This window comes from Triticum urartu, chromosome 3A, assembly GCF_056163025.1.
Source record: "Triticum urartu cultivar PI428250 chromosome 3A, HENAU_Tu73, whole genome shotgun sequence".
NCBI lineage: Eukaryota > Viridiplantae > Streptophyta > Magnoliopsida > Poales > Poaceae > Triticum > Triticum urartu.
In genome coordinates this window covers 352,725,657-352,743,536 of record NC_141875.1, presented here as the reverse complement: position 1 = coordinate 352,743,536, position 17,880 = coordinate 352,725,657, and the positions used below count along the sequence as shown (strand labels likewise).

Genomic DNA, 17,880 nt, shown 5'->3' with positions numbered 1-17,880 from the left:
CTTGCGTGCGAAGATGTAGCTGGTGGGTCCCAGCAGTCAGGGGGGCGAATCATTTTTTTTGCCCGGACGCACTTCCTTGCGTGCGAAGGTGTAGCTGGTGGGTCCCAACAGTCAGGGGGGAAACCTTTTTTCACGAAATACGGTGGCCCGTCCGGCGGGTCCCCGCTGTCAGGTGGAGGAATAATTATTTTGCACGTAATAAGGAGGCACTTCCTTGCTGTGGCCGTGGACCTAGCTGTCAGCCTCTCCACATACAGTCCATGTCCGATGGAAGTCGTTCCTTGACCACGTTGACCACGCCGCGCTGAGAGCACCAGGGCGGTGGACGACGGCGAGGCCTAGGAAGGGGACGATGGGGAGCCTGGGAAGACACGGCAGTGGAAGCCCGCGCGGAGAGGAGTACGAGGGTTCACTGGTTCGTCTGCGGTGTGAGGCTGCCATCGCCGCAGGGCCTGGCCAGCGGTGGGAATAGTAGGGGCGGTGAGGCCTCCGCGGCAGCACAGCCGCCCACGGGAGGCAGGAGCATGCGGCACGACCGGCGCTGCTTTGGGCGGCTGGAGCAAGAAGACCAGAGGTTAAAGAAGCACTACGGCCATTGGATGGACATCGTACGGTCACTAGAGCTAGAATCGTTCATATTGACTAAAGTTGACAAAGGGCCCCGTCCCAGTAAACTTAGTAGGCCCACAAGTCAGCCTCCCACCATGGTGGGCATTCATTTTTTTGTGCGTAATAAGGAGGCACTTCCGATGGGTCTGAGCTGACAGCGGGGGGAACGTTTTTTTCGTGAAATACGTTGGCCCGTCCGGTGGGTCCGAGCAGTCAGGGAGAAACGTTTTTTTCAAGAAATAAGGTGGCCCGTCCGGTGGGTCACTGCTGTAAGGTGGAGGAATAATTATTTTGCGCGTAATAAGGAGGCACTTCCTTGCAGCCGCCTGGACCCAGCTGTCAGCCTCTCCACGTACAGTACTCTTCCGATGCAAGTCGGTCGTTGAGGGAGTCCTGGATTAGGGGGTGTTCGGATAGCCGAACTATACCTTCGGCCGGACTCCTGGACTATGAAGACACAAGATTGAAGACTTCGTCCCATGTCCGGAAGGGACTTTCCTTGGCGTGGAAGGCAAGCTTGGCGATACTGATGTTCATATCTCCTACCATTGTAACCGACTCTATGTAACCCTAACCCTATCCGGTGTCTATATAAACCAGAGGGTTCTAGTCCGTAGGACAACATACACATCAACAATCATACCATAGGCTAGCTTCTAGGGTTTAGCCTCTCTGATCTCGTGGTAGATCAACTCTTGTATTACCCATATCATCAATATTAATCAAGCAGGACGTAGGGTTTTACCTCCATCGAGAGGGCCCGAACCTGGGTAAAACTTCGTGTCCCCTACCTCCTATTACCATCCGGCCTAGACGCACAGTTCGAGACCCCCTACCCGAGATCCGCCGGTTTTGACACCGACATTGGTGCTTTCATTGAGAGTTCCTATGTGTCGTCGCCATCAGGAAGGATGCCTCGCCCTGTCTTTAAAGACGGCACCGTTGCTAAGGGAGCTTTGGCTGTCGGCCGAACCCTCCGGCTGGGTGGTTTTCTTATGACCACCTGTTCGGCTTCTACACCGACGATGACCTCTCGAGCCATCGAAAACAATCTTCATGTCAACTCGGAACTTGCCGAGCAGTTAAATCCAATAGAGCTTTCCTCCATAAATGAGCTCTTGGATCGTTTCGCCGCCCTGGGAGTCACTACGGATTACGACCAGATTGGGCCTAAAACCGATCGAGAGAGATTAACTCTCCCCAAGCCACCCATCACGTTGCCGTGGTAGAGGGACAGTGCGGGGACCCTTCATCTATCCTAAGGACTCGCTACGTCTGGATTCCCGATCCCTCCAAGCCGGATGTCCGCGGAGGGGAGGATATCACTCAAGACCTGAACCAAGAATCAGGTGACGGACTGGATTCATCGGACGACATCCAGGAATCCAAACTTTTGAGTTCGGAAATTCCTCGGCCTCTGAGCCTCAGAAGGGGTAAGGCTTCGGATTCAATTCCACCCACCCACCCGAACATTAGTGATCTATCCCAAATCAGAAAAGAGCCCAAAGAAATAGTACATCATTACTAGGCCAGATTCCTCCTAGTTATGCACAGGATAAAGGGTTGCTGTGAGGAAGACGCAATTTCATCATTCTGCAATAATTGCACGGACAAGGGAATACTCAACGCCATAAGTCGCCGTGATATTACACGCTTCGCTGACTTAGAGTCCATAGTACGAAAGTACTGTGTGATGGAAACCACCCGGAAAACCGAAACAAAATTTTGGGACAATCCGGCCCTTAATGCAAGCCCAGTCTGAAATAAAAGGGTGCATCATCGCCAGACACCTGGGTCAAACACCAAAAGGCAAAAACCCTCTGCAGGGCATGGAACCGTACTGGAAGGATGGCTTAATGGACCCTGTAAAATTCATAGTATAGAGGACGCCACACCAAATCACAGCCTTAGAGCATGTTGGATACTCCGGCAGGTGGCCAAAATTGGCGAAAACCTCCTAATCCCCGAAGCCACAGAAAGCCACCCCAGAGACACCAATACGGTATTAACAGTCTTCGAGACCTTCGCATCAAATAACATGCGAAAAAGGACACTCCGCAGCCTTGCCGAAGTCTACCAAGTAGCAACAATAAACCCATGGAGTGACACGGCCATTACCTTCAACGCCAGTGATGAACCTAAATTCCGAACAGCCCGAGCACCAGCCGCATTGGTCTTCAGTCCAATAGTGGACGGCTTTCATCTCACCAAGGTACTCATGGACGGCGGCAGCGGATTGAACCTCATCTATGAGGAAACTCTCCAAAAAATGGATATAGACTGGAACCGCATCACGCGAAGCAGTACAACCTTTAGAGGAATAATCCCCAGTTGGGAAGCGCGCTGTACAGGAAAAATCACACTAGATGCGGTGTTCGGCACGCCGGACAATTACAGGTCCGAAGAGGTCACGTTCCACGTGGCCCCGTTCAGAAGTGGTTATCACGCTTTGCTAGGGCGGGAGGCATTCACAATCTTCCAAGCAATACCCCATTATGGGTACATGAAGCTCAAGATGCCCGGGCCTAACGGGACAGCCGCACTGGCCCTCAAGGCACTATCCGAAGCCCTAGCGGCCGAGGAACTGACTGCGCTGCGCTCTACCGTGAATAGGGACGACGTGGTACTCGACAAAAGATCCAAGTCCACCTCCTTTAAACCAGCAGATGAAATAGTCAAATTCCAAGTCCATCCAACGGACCCCAACAAAACAGCTTCCATCGGGGCACAGTTAAAGCCTGATGTCGACGCTGCATTGCGAGAGTTCCTATGGGAGAACTGGGACATTTTCTCCTGGCATCCTTCAGACATGCCAGGAATCCCACGCAGGCTGGCCGAGCACAGCTTAAATATCCAAACAGGATTCAAACCTGTCAAACAGGCTCTTCGGCATTTTTCTGAACCTAAGAGACAGGCTATGGGAGAGGAACTAGCAAAGCTATTGGAGGCCGGATTCATCAGAGATATAAAACATCCGGACTGGCTAGCAAACCTGGTGATGGTACCAAAGAAGGACAAATCCTGGCGCCTGTGTGTCGAATTTAAAGACCTCAACAGGGCTTGCCCAAAGGATCCCTTCCCTCTCCCCCGCATCGACCAAATTATCGATGCCACCGTAGGACACGATTCATTGTGTTTCCTCGATGCATATTCTGGCTACCATCATATCAAGATGGCAGAATCAGACCAAGACGCAATGGCATTTATCACACCATACAGGCCATTCTGCTTCAACATGATGCCCTTCGGGCTCAAAAACGCCGGCGCAACATATCAGCGCATGATTCAGACATGTCTAGCAAGCCAGATCGGTAACACAGTGGAGGCATACATAGATGATGTGGTCATCAAAACAAGACATGTTGAATCTCTAGTAGATGACTTGAGGCTCACATTTGATAATCTTCGAACATACGGCATCAAGCTCAACCCGAAAAAATGCGTTTTCGGCGTCCCAGCCGGAAAGCTCTTGGGCTTCATTGTATCCAATAGAGGAATTGAAGCAAATCCAGCCAAGATCCGAGCTCTGTCGCAATTGGATATCCCAAAGGACCTCAAACAAATACAAAAGTTAATCGGATGTGTGGCGGCTCTAAGCCGCTTTATCTCCCGCCTGGGAGAAAAGGCCCTTCCCCTTTACCGCCTCCTTCGGCGGACCGAACACTTCAAATGGACAGACACAGCCACGGCCGGACTCGACGAAATAAAAGCCATACTAGCAACAAACCCAGTCCTGGCCACGCCAAACACCGGCGAACCAATGCTATTGTACATCGCAGCAACACATCAGGTTGTAAGCGCAGTGCTCGTCGTCGAACGAGAAGCGGACGGACACAAATTCCCCCTTCAAAGGCCTGTCTATTATGTGTCCACTGTCCTCACTCCCTGCAAATCACGGTACCTGCATTATCAAAAGATTGCGTACGCGGTATTCATGGCATCCCAGAAGCTACGACACTACTTTCAAGAGTATTCGATAACAGTAGCCTCGGAAGTACCACTTAATGACATTATCAACAACCGTGACGCAACGGGCCGAATCACGAAATGGGCCATCGAGCTCCTCCCGTTCGACATAACTTATAAGCCACGACGAGCCATCAAGTTACAAGTTTTGGCCGATATCGTCACAGAATGGACGGAGGCCGAACTCCCTAAAGAGTATAGCACATATTCAAATTGGATCATGCATTTCGACGGCTCCAAAATGTTGGCCGGACTGGGGGCTGGTGTCGTTCTGACGTCCCCCACAGGAGACACAGTTCAATATGTACTACAGATTCTGTACATGGACTCCAACAACACAGCCGAATACGAGGCTCTTCTACATGGTCTCTGGATGGCAGTATCCATGGGCATCCAACACCTAGAGGTGCGCGGGGACTCGAACCTCGCAATATCCCAAATAAACGGAGACTTCGATGCCAAGGATCCGAAAATGGTGGCTTACCGCAACGCCGTCCTAAAAATGTCAGCTCGGTTCAAGGGGCTTGAATTTCACCATATAGCCCGGGAAAATAATCAGGCGACAGATGTCCTGGCACGCATCAGCGCAAAACGCGATGTAGTCCCCCCCAACATCTTCTTGGAAAGGCTTTTTAGGCCATCGGTGGCATGGGAAGGGGAGCCGAACAATAACAGCCCGGACTCAACCGCACCGCCCGACTCTAAGCATTCTGACACAATCGGTGGCTCTGCCATTGAAGTAACACCTTCAGCCCACGTAATAATGGCCGTCATTGCCCCATGGACGGAACCATTCCTTGCCTACCTTACTAGGCAGGTACTCCCCGAGGACCAGAATGAGGCACACTGCATAGTGCGGCGATCCAAAGCCTATAGAGTCCACGAGGTGGAGCTTTATAAGAAAAGCACTACCGGAGTCCTTCAAAGGTGCATCTCCGAAGAGGAGGGGTGGAATCTCCTGGCTGAAATCCATGCCGGACTCGGCGGTCATCACGCCGCAGCCCGATCTCTGGTAAGCAAGGCCTTCCGTACAGGTTTTTATTGACCGACGGCCCGAGCAGACGCTCAGGACTTAGTCCAGCGATGCACCGGTTGCCAGCTCTTTGCAAACCAAAGCCATATGCCACCCACCGCCCTCCAAATTATCCCCATCACTTAGCCCTTTGCAGTCTGGGGGCTTGATATGGTTGGACCCCTTAAAGGTGGAACCCACAAGCAGAAGTACCTACTCGTCATGGTGGATAAGTTCACCAAATGGATAGAAGCCAAGCCTGTTAAGACGGCCGAATCCAGGCCTGTGATAGACTTCATATCCGGGGTTGTACACCGTTACGGCGTCCCCCATAGCATCATCACCGATAATGGCACGAACTTTACAGCCGACGAGGTAAAACTCTGGTGCATAAACTTGGGCATCAAGCTCGATTACGCTTCTGTCTATCACCCACAGACTAACGGCCAGGTCGAATGTGCAAACGGTCTTATCATGAGCGGCATTAAACCCAGATTAGTACGATCCCTCAAGGAATCTACCACACACTGGGTAGAGGAGCTCGACTCCGTACTCTGGGGGCTGCGGACCACACCGAATCGCACCACCGGATATACACCATTCTTCATGGTGTACGGCGCGGAGGCAGTTTTGCCTTGCGACATAATTCATGACTCACCTCGAGTTCGCATGTACGAAGAAAGAGAAGCCGAGCTCGATCGGCAGGACATTTTGGACGCATTAGAGGAGGAGCGTGACGTGGCAAAAGCCCGTTCTGCATTTTATCAGCAGCATGCTCGAAGATACCAAAGCAGAGAAGTACGGGCCAAAAATTACAACGTTGGCAAATTAGTTCTATGCCTGCCGGACAAGAAAAAGGACAAACTCAAGCCCAAGTGGGAAGGTCCCTTCATCATCGACCAAGTCCTGACTGGTGGTGCGTACCGCCTACGAAGTGCGTCGGATCACCGACTCGAGCTGAACCCATGGAATGCAGCCCGCCTCCGAAGATTCTATGCCTAGCGCCGGATCCTGTGTTCGTCTCCTTACTCTGTCCATTTTTTACATATACCTTCTGTCTTACATTTCTCTCCTTCTCTCTCTCTTTCCCTCTTATAGCCTTTAGAGGCTCACAAAGTGACGCGCTACCCGCTCTCAGCAAACCTGGGGGCTTCTTTCAACAGAAGCTTATTCCTACGGGCTTCACGCCCAACACATGTGTCAAACTTCCACGTGTACCTTTTATTCACCACTATATGCATCGATATGACTTAAGTTTTGGCCAAGCTGGGTTGCCTGGCTCCTGTGCTTACCCCTACGTTCCCGATTGTTCGGCTAGGCGGTAAAGGGAGCACCTCTACGATTGTTACTGCCGGGTCAGTCGGATGTGTACCTCAGACTGGGTGAAGCCGAAAGCTAGCGTTCTTAAGGGAATATTCGGTCGGTGAACTAAAGATGATGTTTTTCCTGTGTTTCTCTTCGCAGCATGGACATGCACTTTAGGGCATGCCTCCCAGGGAAAGGAACCCCTAACGGAACTATTCTCCCTGGAAGATGTTTCTTACTAACCATGTAATATAACATAACTAGTCGGGCACTTGTCTGTTCACGCCATAATGACCCCTACGCCTGGTCTCCACGCATTCCCCGGTTAATATATAACTGCATGGGAATTCGGACACACCCCGGACCATCAGGTCCCGAGGCTGAAGCGAAAAGGTCGGCCATGCCAAACGATCTACAATCCGGCTAGAAGGCATTATAAATGTCAATTAAATTACATAGTCATTTTGACTGATTGTACTCCTCTTCAATACCATCTAACAGGCTGTCTAATTTACAGTCCTGCTGGGAATACTTTGCGGCCAACTCTACTTGGCCGTATACTAAGCTCACAAGGATCCCCTTCCCATCGGGCCCAACAGGACCAACCTCGGCCATATGGTTGGGGTCGGCCTGTGAATACCGCGTCTTCACCATGGCCCAGGCCTCCCTAGCGCCTTGACAGCAGGCTGATATCTTCCACAACTGGAAGCGCCGCCGTGCTCCCCTCAGCTTCTCCGCAAGCTCTCCAAGACCTTCGGGTGTGGAGACGGATGGCCACAGGACCTGGGCGACGCCTCGCATCGCCTGCCGAACTCGATCGAGCAATTGCAAGAGTTCGGGCAGAAGGTCACCCGTAGAACCGGGCATCTCCTCTGCAGGGCGACCTGTTAACATACCTACGGATATTGCTCTGTTAATCAACGACACCGCCGAACTTTCTTTTAAAAGGTTCATTCAAGCACTTACTAAATATGTCGCGCCGAAGCCGCTGATTCTCCTTCACGGAGTCTGACAGCTGGGCACGAACATCTTTTAGCTCAACGCCCAGCCGGGTGTTGGCATATTGGAGAACGTTCTTCTCCCCCATCACCTTTAACAACACCCTCTCACCAGCCTTTAGTTGGTGTTCGAGGTGTTGCCTTTCCGGGTTCAATCCGGCGCCATCTGCAATTTTATTTGTCAGATTCGCACAAAAGCCGTGCTTCGCCACATACTTATCTTTAGAAATGTATATTACCAGAGGGGGTCTCCTTAGGCTCCCCTGCCGCGGCTACTGCGGCCCCCAGTTGGGCTTTGCACTCTTCCAGCTCCTGGGTCAGTAGGGAATTCTTTTCTGTAAGAACCTGCATTTCAAATGATCCTTAAACCAGTTATTCTAACTGTTTTCAGTCTCGGGGGCTACTCCTACATATATATTTACCAAAATTTTCTTACCCATATGTCTTTTACATATTGCTCCGTGGCTCTGGCTAGACCATTTTGAGCGGCACGGAGGTGCGCATCTCCCGAATTGAAGGCATCTAATGCCTCTTGGGACAAGCAAGCGTCGCGAAGAATTATCCGGTGATGCCTGTGGTTCATGGCACTTTCCACCTTTGAGTTGGTGGAAGATAACTATCCGCATCCTCTATCAGAGGAACGTCTGGCACACGCCTTGCGTTCGCTTCCGCCCTCGGACCAGGCTTTGGAGCCTGGCTGGTGGAAGCACGATTAACAACCTCTCCGGATATAGTCCGGCGAGGTCTCTTTGTCCTGAAAAGGGCACGAGCGTCAAGTGTGCCTCGACGGTATAACAACTGGGATAAAGGGGCGTGCCATACCTTCACGCTGATGCCTTGGTCCGGACTGCACCTCTTTTTTGCCCATGGGGCCCTGCGGCCCCTGGTTGGTTTGTCGCCGCAGGTTCGGCCTTCTACCTCAAAAACCTCCCCTGCAAATTTCGGTTGCAATCAGGAAATTAAACACGCGTGGACGGACCCCTGTCCGGGGTACAGGGACTTCGATCTCAGGTACCTGGGATGTTTGGATTAGCCCTGGGTAATCGGCCATAATGGCCACCAAGGTGTTGTCCTCGCTCAATTAATGGAACACTCCATCAATCAGCTCCACAGATATGTCCGGATCCTCTTGAGAGGCCGGGTCGAGAGACCGTCCTGAGTCCTCGGGTTGTGGAGGCGGGCTGCTTATCTCCTTAACGTCCCGGTGCAGTTCCTGCGTTGGAGTCATCAGACTAAGTATTTAACAATGGGAACACTAAACGGATGAGCAAGTAAATACGACCACTTACCCAGCTTGGGGGATTGTGCATAGAGAATCCACCACTACAGGAATCAGCTACTTTGCCGTCCGCCACGGCAGACGGCAAAGGCATGAACGGCGGACGGCAAAGGCCTTTGCCGTCAGCCGCGGACGGCAAAAGGCTCCGGCAAAGTAGGCTTCGGTAAACAGCTACTTTGCCGTCTGCTACTGATGGCAAAGTCTTTGCCGTCTGCCGCAGACGGCAAAGAGAGCTCGGCAGACGGCAAAGAAGGCGGACGGCAATAATTGCACTGTCAGTCCGTTAAGTGGCTAACGGCAGGCCTTTGCCGTCCGCCGCTGACGGCAAACTTTCTAGTGTCTTTGCCGTCCGCCGTGTGATGTCATCTACACGTCACTACATGGCATGTTCTTTGCCGTCTACCACTGATGGCAAAGTCTTTGCCGTCTGCCACTGTATGCAAACTGGCCAAATGGGTCAGCTCCCAGGAAGCACAGCTGGATGCCACGTGTCTTCTTTGCCGTCCGCGGCAGACGGCAAAGAGCTCGTTGCCGTCGGTGGCAGACGGCAAAGAGCCTGCATATTGGCTCTTTTATCTGTTTTTTTATTAAATCCAACAATTTTCATCACAAATATAGATGACATATATAGATATATTTCAAAAGGCCATTACAGAGCAAACATATAAGATATCCAACCATATATATTACATGCATCCAACACATAACTTCATCATAGTTCCATCATACATAACAAGTTCAACATAGAGGCATCCAACCATATATATTACAATAGTTTCATCCAACGATACATGCATAGTTCAACGATACAAAAAGAAACAGAGAAAGGGATAAGGAGCACTCCATCTATGCAAGCTTTCGTCAAGTGAATGAACTCTGCAAAATGAAAAATAAGAAAGTTAGAACAAGAAGAGTAGAACAAGAAGAAGAGTAGAACAAGAAGAAGACTAGAACAAGAAGAGTAGAACAAGAAGAAGACTAGAACAAGAAGAGTATGTCATTTATGAGCTAACTTACGTGAAATGGATCATATATGAGCTAACTAAGTTGAAATGGGTCGTTTATGAGCTAGCTAAGGTGAAATGGATCATTTATGAGCTAACTTAGTTGAAATGGGTCGTTTATGAGCTAGCTAAGGTGAAATGGATCATTTTTGAGGTAACTAAGGTGAAATGGATCGTTTTTTAGCTAACTTAGGTGAAATGGATCATTTATGAGCTAACTTAGTTGAAATGGATCGTTTTTGAGCTAACTTAGGTGAAATGGATCATTTAAGAGCTAATTTAGGTGAAATGGATCGTTTTTTAGGTAACCTAGGTGAAATGGATCGTTTATGAGCTAAATTAGTTGAAATGGATCGTTTATGAGATAACCTAGGTAAGATTGGTCATTTTGGAGTTAACCTAGGTGAAATGGGTCATTTTAAAGCTAACGTAGGTAAAATGGATCATTTAGGAGCTAATCTAGGTAAAATGGGTCATTTTTGAGCTAACTTGGATGAACTGGATCATTTATAAGCTAACCTAGGTAAAATGGGTCATTTTAGAGCTAACTTAGGTAAAATGGATCGTCTATAAGCTAACTAAGCTAATTATGCAATTTTTGACATAAGTAAGCTAAGTACAGATTGTTTTAGAGCTAACTTAGGTAAAATGGATGGTTTTGGAGGTTAGTAAGCTTATTAAGTCATTTTGGAGGTGAAGAAGCTAAGTCTAGGTCATTATGGTAAGCGTTGGAGGAAATAAAGCTAAGTCTAGGTCTTTATGCATGTGTTAAGCAAAACACTAGATAAACTTACCAAGATGTAGGAGGTGTAGGAGCGGGGTGGCTCGTGTCGGTAGCTGGAGAAGGATCGTGCGATGCTTGTCTGGAGTTACGCTGCACCAAAGATCATTTCCAATGTCTTGTTAGCATGATGACACTCAAATGTTAAGACTAGCAAGTAATGTCCATTCAATAAAACTCACCGTGGTCCCAAGAGCAATCACTGGCATCGGCGGAGCGGTCTGACCTGTCTTCTCGCACACAGACTGCACATTTGGTTTTGACGACTCAGTCATACTAGTTAGTAATGAGACAAACACTACATGAATGTTTTGGCTAATCTGCAGAAGAAACTTACCACAAGGAGCTCGTACATGGCCCTTGCCTGCATGTCATTCCGTGCCCTCTCCTCCTCCATCATCTTTGTCGTCCTCTCCTCCAACTCCCGCTGCCTCTCCGCCGCCTCCGCCAGAAGTTTCTCCATTCTATCTCTCTTACTCTGTATAGCAGCCTGCAACACCACTCACATGACCATTTGTAATCATTGATGGAAGCGCACAGAATGTAATGGAGAAAGATAACTGAGTACGTATCACTAACCTTGATGGCGAGTTGCACTGGCCGTTCACGAGGCCTTATCTCAGGAGCGGAGCTCGACTGGCGCGCCTTGATCTCCGGGAGAGTGCTAGGACAACGGATAAGTCCATCTCCAATGGCTATGGAGCCATGGGACCTCCCGCCACCAGATATCTTCAACAGCTCTGGATCAATGGGACCCTGGCTCGGGTTAAATTCCTCCCCTTTCCTCGCCTTCCCCTCATCTCTATATCTCACGAGCTTGTTGTGGGAGGAGATGTTGGTGAAGTTGCTTGCATCATCGAGGTCAGACTGAGAGAAAGCCTTGACTTTCTTGAAAGAGGCAGTGTGGGCCATGGCATACAGGTTGTACACCTCTGGCACCTTATCCGCCTTATTGTAGCGTGCCTGAAAGAGAGAAACAATGAAAATTAGTAATTAAAGGGCTCAAGCTAGCATGATGAATGAATTGCATGAATCATGAAGCAAACCACATACCCAGTTGTGCCCGAACTGATATAAGTTGGAGCTGCCTTGATGGTGTGGCACACCTTCCATTTGGGCACGTTTGTCCTTGGCCTCGTTGTGGAGGGCTAGCCATTGTGGAGAGCACCACTCATCGACCAACACCTCCCAACAATCCATCCGATCCGCACACCATCTCGGAGGCGCCTAAGTTAGCAAATAGAAACTTGAGCGCTACGGCTAAGAATTACTAAATGAAGGAACTTAAGTAGAGAAGGCCTTAAGAATTACCTTCATGTACTGCTCCTTACTCAGGAACTTATCGCGGCACGCCGGCTTGGTCTTCTTGATACCACGCAAGGCGTAGTAGTCTCGAACAGCCTGCACCCGAGCCTCGTGCCGTAAGTTCTGGAGTAGGCGCTTGCAGACGTTCTCGATAACATGTGCCACGTCCTCCTCGTATCCCTCCTCACACCTGTAGAATGTCTGCAATCAAATGAGACAATATTGATTAGTACAATTAATAACTAGCTAGTTGAAGATTTTTAAATGTGTAAAGGAGAAATTACCCAAAACTTTCTGATCACCATGTCTGCCCTCGTGTCGCACACGACACCGTCGATAATCTCATCCGGCGGGGCCGGGGCAGCCACGTAGTGCTCCCAGCTCAATCCAAGCTCTGGAAGCCGACCCTCACCAGGCAACGTGACAAACCCCGGGAAGTTTTGCCGGCAAAGAACTCCAAGGACGGAGTTGGGCCGGCGGACACTATGATGGTGGTCCCAACCCCTGCAGTCACGTGCTCGGGTGAAACAGCCGGGGGTGGCGGTGAGGAAGGCGCCGTAGCCCTACCTCCTCTCCCACGACCACGTGCCCCACCTCCTCTCTTCCTACCTCGAGCTCGTCCCCTGCTGGGCACCGCGGTCGACGAAGAAGGGCCCGGCGGTGTGGCCATACTATCCAGCAACGCTCGGCGGAGAGGTGCGTCTGGAATGGAAGACCTCAGACCACGCTCCCGACCAGCGCCCACCATATTTCAACACCTGCCATGACAAACAGTAAACGAAATTAGTACAACATAAAAAAAGACCGACATGAATAATAATATGTGTATCACTTAAGTGTATCATCATCAAGTACAACATAAAAAAATGTAATACCTGACACTACTAATAATCTCGATCAGTATCATCAATAAATGCATAATCATCATCATCACTATAATCAATGACGGGCTCATAGGGTTCATTGGCATCAACATGTGCAAGGCCACCTTGACGTAATCGGTCAAGCATTGACAGGTCATCCGCAGCAGTAACCTCTTCTTGTTCCGGCTCTTCTTGTTCCTCCTCTGGGGTGATGTCGGATTCATTGTCGCTGTCTACTTCAATGTTTTGGGGTGAAGTATAGCGGTTCTTGAAATGCTTTTTGGAAAGACGTGTCTCTTGGAAGAATTCTCCTTCATATGTGTCTGGGTTAATGTGAGGTTCATAATCCTCTTCCTTTGGGGGAGAAAGTCTAGCACGTGGCGGCACTTCATAAACGACATCCCAACCTTTCAGATTTGGATTAGTTTGGCAGGCCCACGGTAGATAGAATACTTGGGTCGCCTGTTGAGCCATAATATAGACATCAGGAACATCTAAATGAGTGCTTTGGTTGATTTCAACTAGCCCTACATGTTCATGAGTCCTTCTAGTCTCCTTCGGCTGAAACCAATAACATTTGAAGACTACGACATTCGGTGGAATTTCACCATAGAACAGAAGTTCATAAATTGCTTCAACTCTCCCATAATACTCGGTACCTCCTTCGCCGATAGCAGATACACAACAATTTGTTGACTTTCGGTCGGCCATAGATAGCTCTTTGCCATAGGTACGAAAGCGATACCCGTTGATGTCGTACTTGTCAAATGAACGGACCTTATAGTCAAAACCATTAGCGACTTGTCTCAATTCGGCGTCCATAGACTCTGAATTAGCCTACAAGTTTAATATGAAAGGATTGTTGCATTATGCACAAATTAGCGAATGATATGAAATTGTCTAATAGAAATTACCGTTTGTTTGAACCAAGAGATGAAACCGGGATAGCCACCTCCTTGCTTTGCGAGAAGCTCATACTCTTCGACGAAATCCTTTTGGATCTCCGCTCCATACGAGAATATGGTGACGTATCGACTGTATGACATATCCAGGAATAAGAGTAGTTCAAAGGAAATAGAAGTTGCGAAACAATGTACCGAGAACTTACTCGATGTACGGCCGCACTTCTATCAGGTTGTTGAATATATACAACGAAATGGTCCGCCATTCTTCGTTATCCAAAGATACTGGATGTGAAACACTAGCTGGTGCGAGATTCCCTTTGAACAGGCTGAGGTTGGATCCACCCTTTTTAGGCTCGTCAGCATTGTACCGAGGCTTCGGATTATGCAAATGACAATTTTTGGCTTCGTAGTGCGCTGTTACAAAGTTTGCCGCCTCCTCTGTGATGAATGCCTCAGCCATCGATGCTTCAATTCTACGTTTATTTTTACATTTTTCTCGAAGCGTCTTCTGCATCCTCTCAGTTGGGTAGCACCAACGATTTTGCACGGGCCCCCCCAATCTTGCCTCAGTCGGGAGATGCAAAATCAAATGCTGCATTGGATTAAAGAAGCCCGGTGGAAAGATCTTCTCTAACTTGCAGATCAACTCCGGCGCCAACTCTTCCATTTCTTCTAGCACGCCAGGCGATAGTTCTTTCGCACAAAGAACACGGAAGAAATAGCTGAGTTCTGCCAGTACTAGCCATTCATCCTCGGGGATGAAGCCACGCAACATCACCGGCATTACCCGCTCAATCCATATGTGCCAATCATGACTCTTGAGACCAAATATCTTCAGTTTATCAAGATTCGCTCCCCTCTTTAGATTCGCTGCATACCCATCGGGGAACATCAACTGCTGTTGCACCCACAAGAGAATTTCCCTCATAGCTGGCCTTCCAAGATTGAACCATGCCTTTGGCTTCGTCCAGTTCTGCTTTCCTTTCGGTTCTTTCATGTTTTGTAACGGCCTATCACATAGCGCCTCCAGATCGACTCTAGCCTTAGTATTATCCTTTGACTTCCCATCTATGCCGAACAATGTACCAAAAAGTGCCTCGGCAATATTCTTCTCAGTGTGCATCACGTCGATGTTGTGTGGGCAAAGGAGGTCTTTGAAGTAAGGCAGATCCCATAAGCAAGTTTTGTGAGTCCACGCATGCTTAGTATTATACCCCTTGAAGTACCCTGGACGTTGTGGATCTGGCTCGAGAGCGTTTAACTGATCCAGGGTCTGTTGGCCTGTCAATGCAGGTGGTGCAGAGTTTTTGACAACTCTACCCCTGATGAAGTTCTTCTTGTCTTTCCTGAACTTATGGCGAGGATCCAGGAACTGTCTATGCATGTCGAAGCAAGAAAACTTGTGACCGGCCTGAATCCAACGAAACTCAAGAGCTCCCTTGCATGTGGGGCACGGGAACCTTCCATGCACACACCAGCCAACGAATAGCGCATACGCCGGCAAGTCATGCGTCGAGTACATGTACCAGACACGCATTATGAAGTTCCGTTTGCTAAAGGCGTCGTATGTCTTGAACCCATTATCCCAGGCTTCTTGCAATTCGTCCTTAAGCGGCTGCATGTACACATTCATATTTTTGCCCGGATAGTTGGGTCCTGGAATTATCAACGTCAGGGAAATGTTCTTTCTTTGCATAATCTGTCCGGGGGGGAGATTGAGTGGAAAGACAAATACGGGCCAACAACTGTATTGGGCTGCCGTCATACCAAACACACTGAACCCATCCGTGCTGATGCCGACTCGAGGATGCCTCGGATCTGCCGCTTTGTCAGCATGTAATTCATCAAACTTTTTCCACGCAACACCATCCGATGTGTGTACCATCATCAGATTCCCATCTGCATCTAGTTCGGTTCTTTTGCCTGTTTTGTGCCATGTCATCTGTCTGGCCGTCTCTTCGACCATGAAAAGACATTGAAGTCTTGGTACGATTGGCATATACCGAAGAACAGTAACGGGGATTTTGGTCTGTGTCTTCTCACCCATACCGTTGTCTACCACAATATACCTGGAAGACTTGCAAATGGGACAATAGTTCAAGTCCACATAGTCAAGCCTAAATAAGGCACATCCTTTCTCACAGGCATGTATCTTCTCATAGGGCATCTTCAGTGCACGGAGGATTTTGTCCGACTGGTACAGGTTTGCAGGCATTACATGGCCTTCGGGTAGAAAGCGTCCAAATACTGTCATAATTGCGTCATAGCATTCTCTGCCCAAGTTGAACTGAGCCTTCAGAGCCATTACTTGTGAGATGGCATCCAACTGACAAAGCTCAGTGTGCTCGTGGAGCGGACGTTTCGAAGACTCCAACATTTCATTGAAGGCCTTTGCAGATTCCTCCATCTCCTCGTTCGAATCCCGAGCATCATCATAGCCTTGCACCATGTTTTCCATCCCGGTACCATGCTCGTCGGTGCGACGACGATCCACCTCAGCTCGGTCACATTGGGCAGACTCACCATGAAATGTCCACACCGTATAATCGGGCGTAAAACCACTCTTCTGCAGGTGTTTGCCCATTTCAGCCTCTGTCTTCTTTTCCCAATTGCCGCACCGGAAACAGGGGCACCAGGTTTTCTTTTGGCCATTTGCAAATGCGGCTTGCACAAACCCCTTAGTTTTTGTGAACCATTCAGCGCTCCATTTGTTCTGACCAGTGTGACCGGTATACATCCAAGCACGGTCACTCATCTTGACTTTCAGAGCTACTGGACACACAACAATTATATATGTAATTCACCATGTATATATTCATCAGTTGATCTACTTTGTCAATTTTATTATGTCCATGCAACCTACACTCTAATAGGTAATGATAGGTCCTAATCCCACCCGTGTATGTGTAGATTGGGTTTATTTTCCCATGCTATGCTCCGGATCTGACGCAAAATTTCGGCAGCACCTCCCCGCTGTTCTCCTGATACACGTCTCTGCAATAAACAGAGAGGATGTGTACCCAGAGAACAATAGGGGAGGCACTGACGAAATATATGCGTCGGATCCGGAGCAAAGCATATGGGAAAACGAACCCAATCTACACATACTCGGGCTTTCCATGGATAGCGTTGGACAATTCGAAAGAATCAAGGTTATATATATGCAAATGCATGCATATTTATAACTATGATGCTTTCGAACGGGAGACACATATTGGTTACGCATACTGATGATTCAAGACACATACATAGCTAGCTATCAAATTTCATCGGAATAGATCAAATAATTAATGGGGGAGGAGGACTTGTCATTTGTGCTCACCCACGAACGAAGGGGCAGAGCTCGTCAAACGCACGGCGAGGTCGTCGAACACCAAACCTCGCAGCGATGAAACAACTGCACATTTAAAACTACACGATCAACACAATTATATATGATGTTTTTCATAACAAAATCGAAAAATATATGACCTAACTAATAATTCACAAATATATGACCCCGTCGGCCTCTGGAAGGCCAAAGAACACATTTACGGGAGGTGTCGGTGGTCGGGGTGTCCTGTCGGTGTCGGGGTGCCGTGTCGGGGTCGGGGTGCTGTTTCAGGGTCGGGGGGTCGGGGTGTCGTGTCGATGTCGGGGTAGTGCCGTGTCGGTGTCGGGGTGTTGTTTCGGGGTCGGGGTGTGGTGTCGGGGTCAGGGTGTCGGGTCAGGCTCGGGGTCGGGGTGCCGGGTCAGGCTCGGGGGGTCGGGGTGTCGGGGTCGGAGTGTCGGGTCAGGCTTGGGGTGTCGGGGTCAGGGTCGGGGTGTCGGGGTCGGGGTCGGGGTCGGGGTCGGGGTGTCGGGGTCGGGGTCT

General features: G+C 49.3%; 1 long non-coding RNA gene across 1 annotated transcript; it reads right to left on the bottom strand.

Moving 5' to 3' along the window:
* Positions 1-9,834: 9,834 nt before the first annotated feature.
* LOC147979681 (uncharacterized) lies at positions 9,835-17,425 on the bottom strand. Its single transcript, XR_015599727.1, has 2 exons — positions 17,350-17,425; positions 9,835-10,045 (listed from the first exon to the last, which is right to left on the bottom strand). It is a non-coding gene; the product is annotated as an uncharacterized LOC147979681 (long non-coding RNA).
* Between the last annotated feature and the right edge of the window lie 455 nt (positions 17,426-17,880).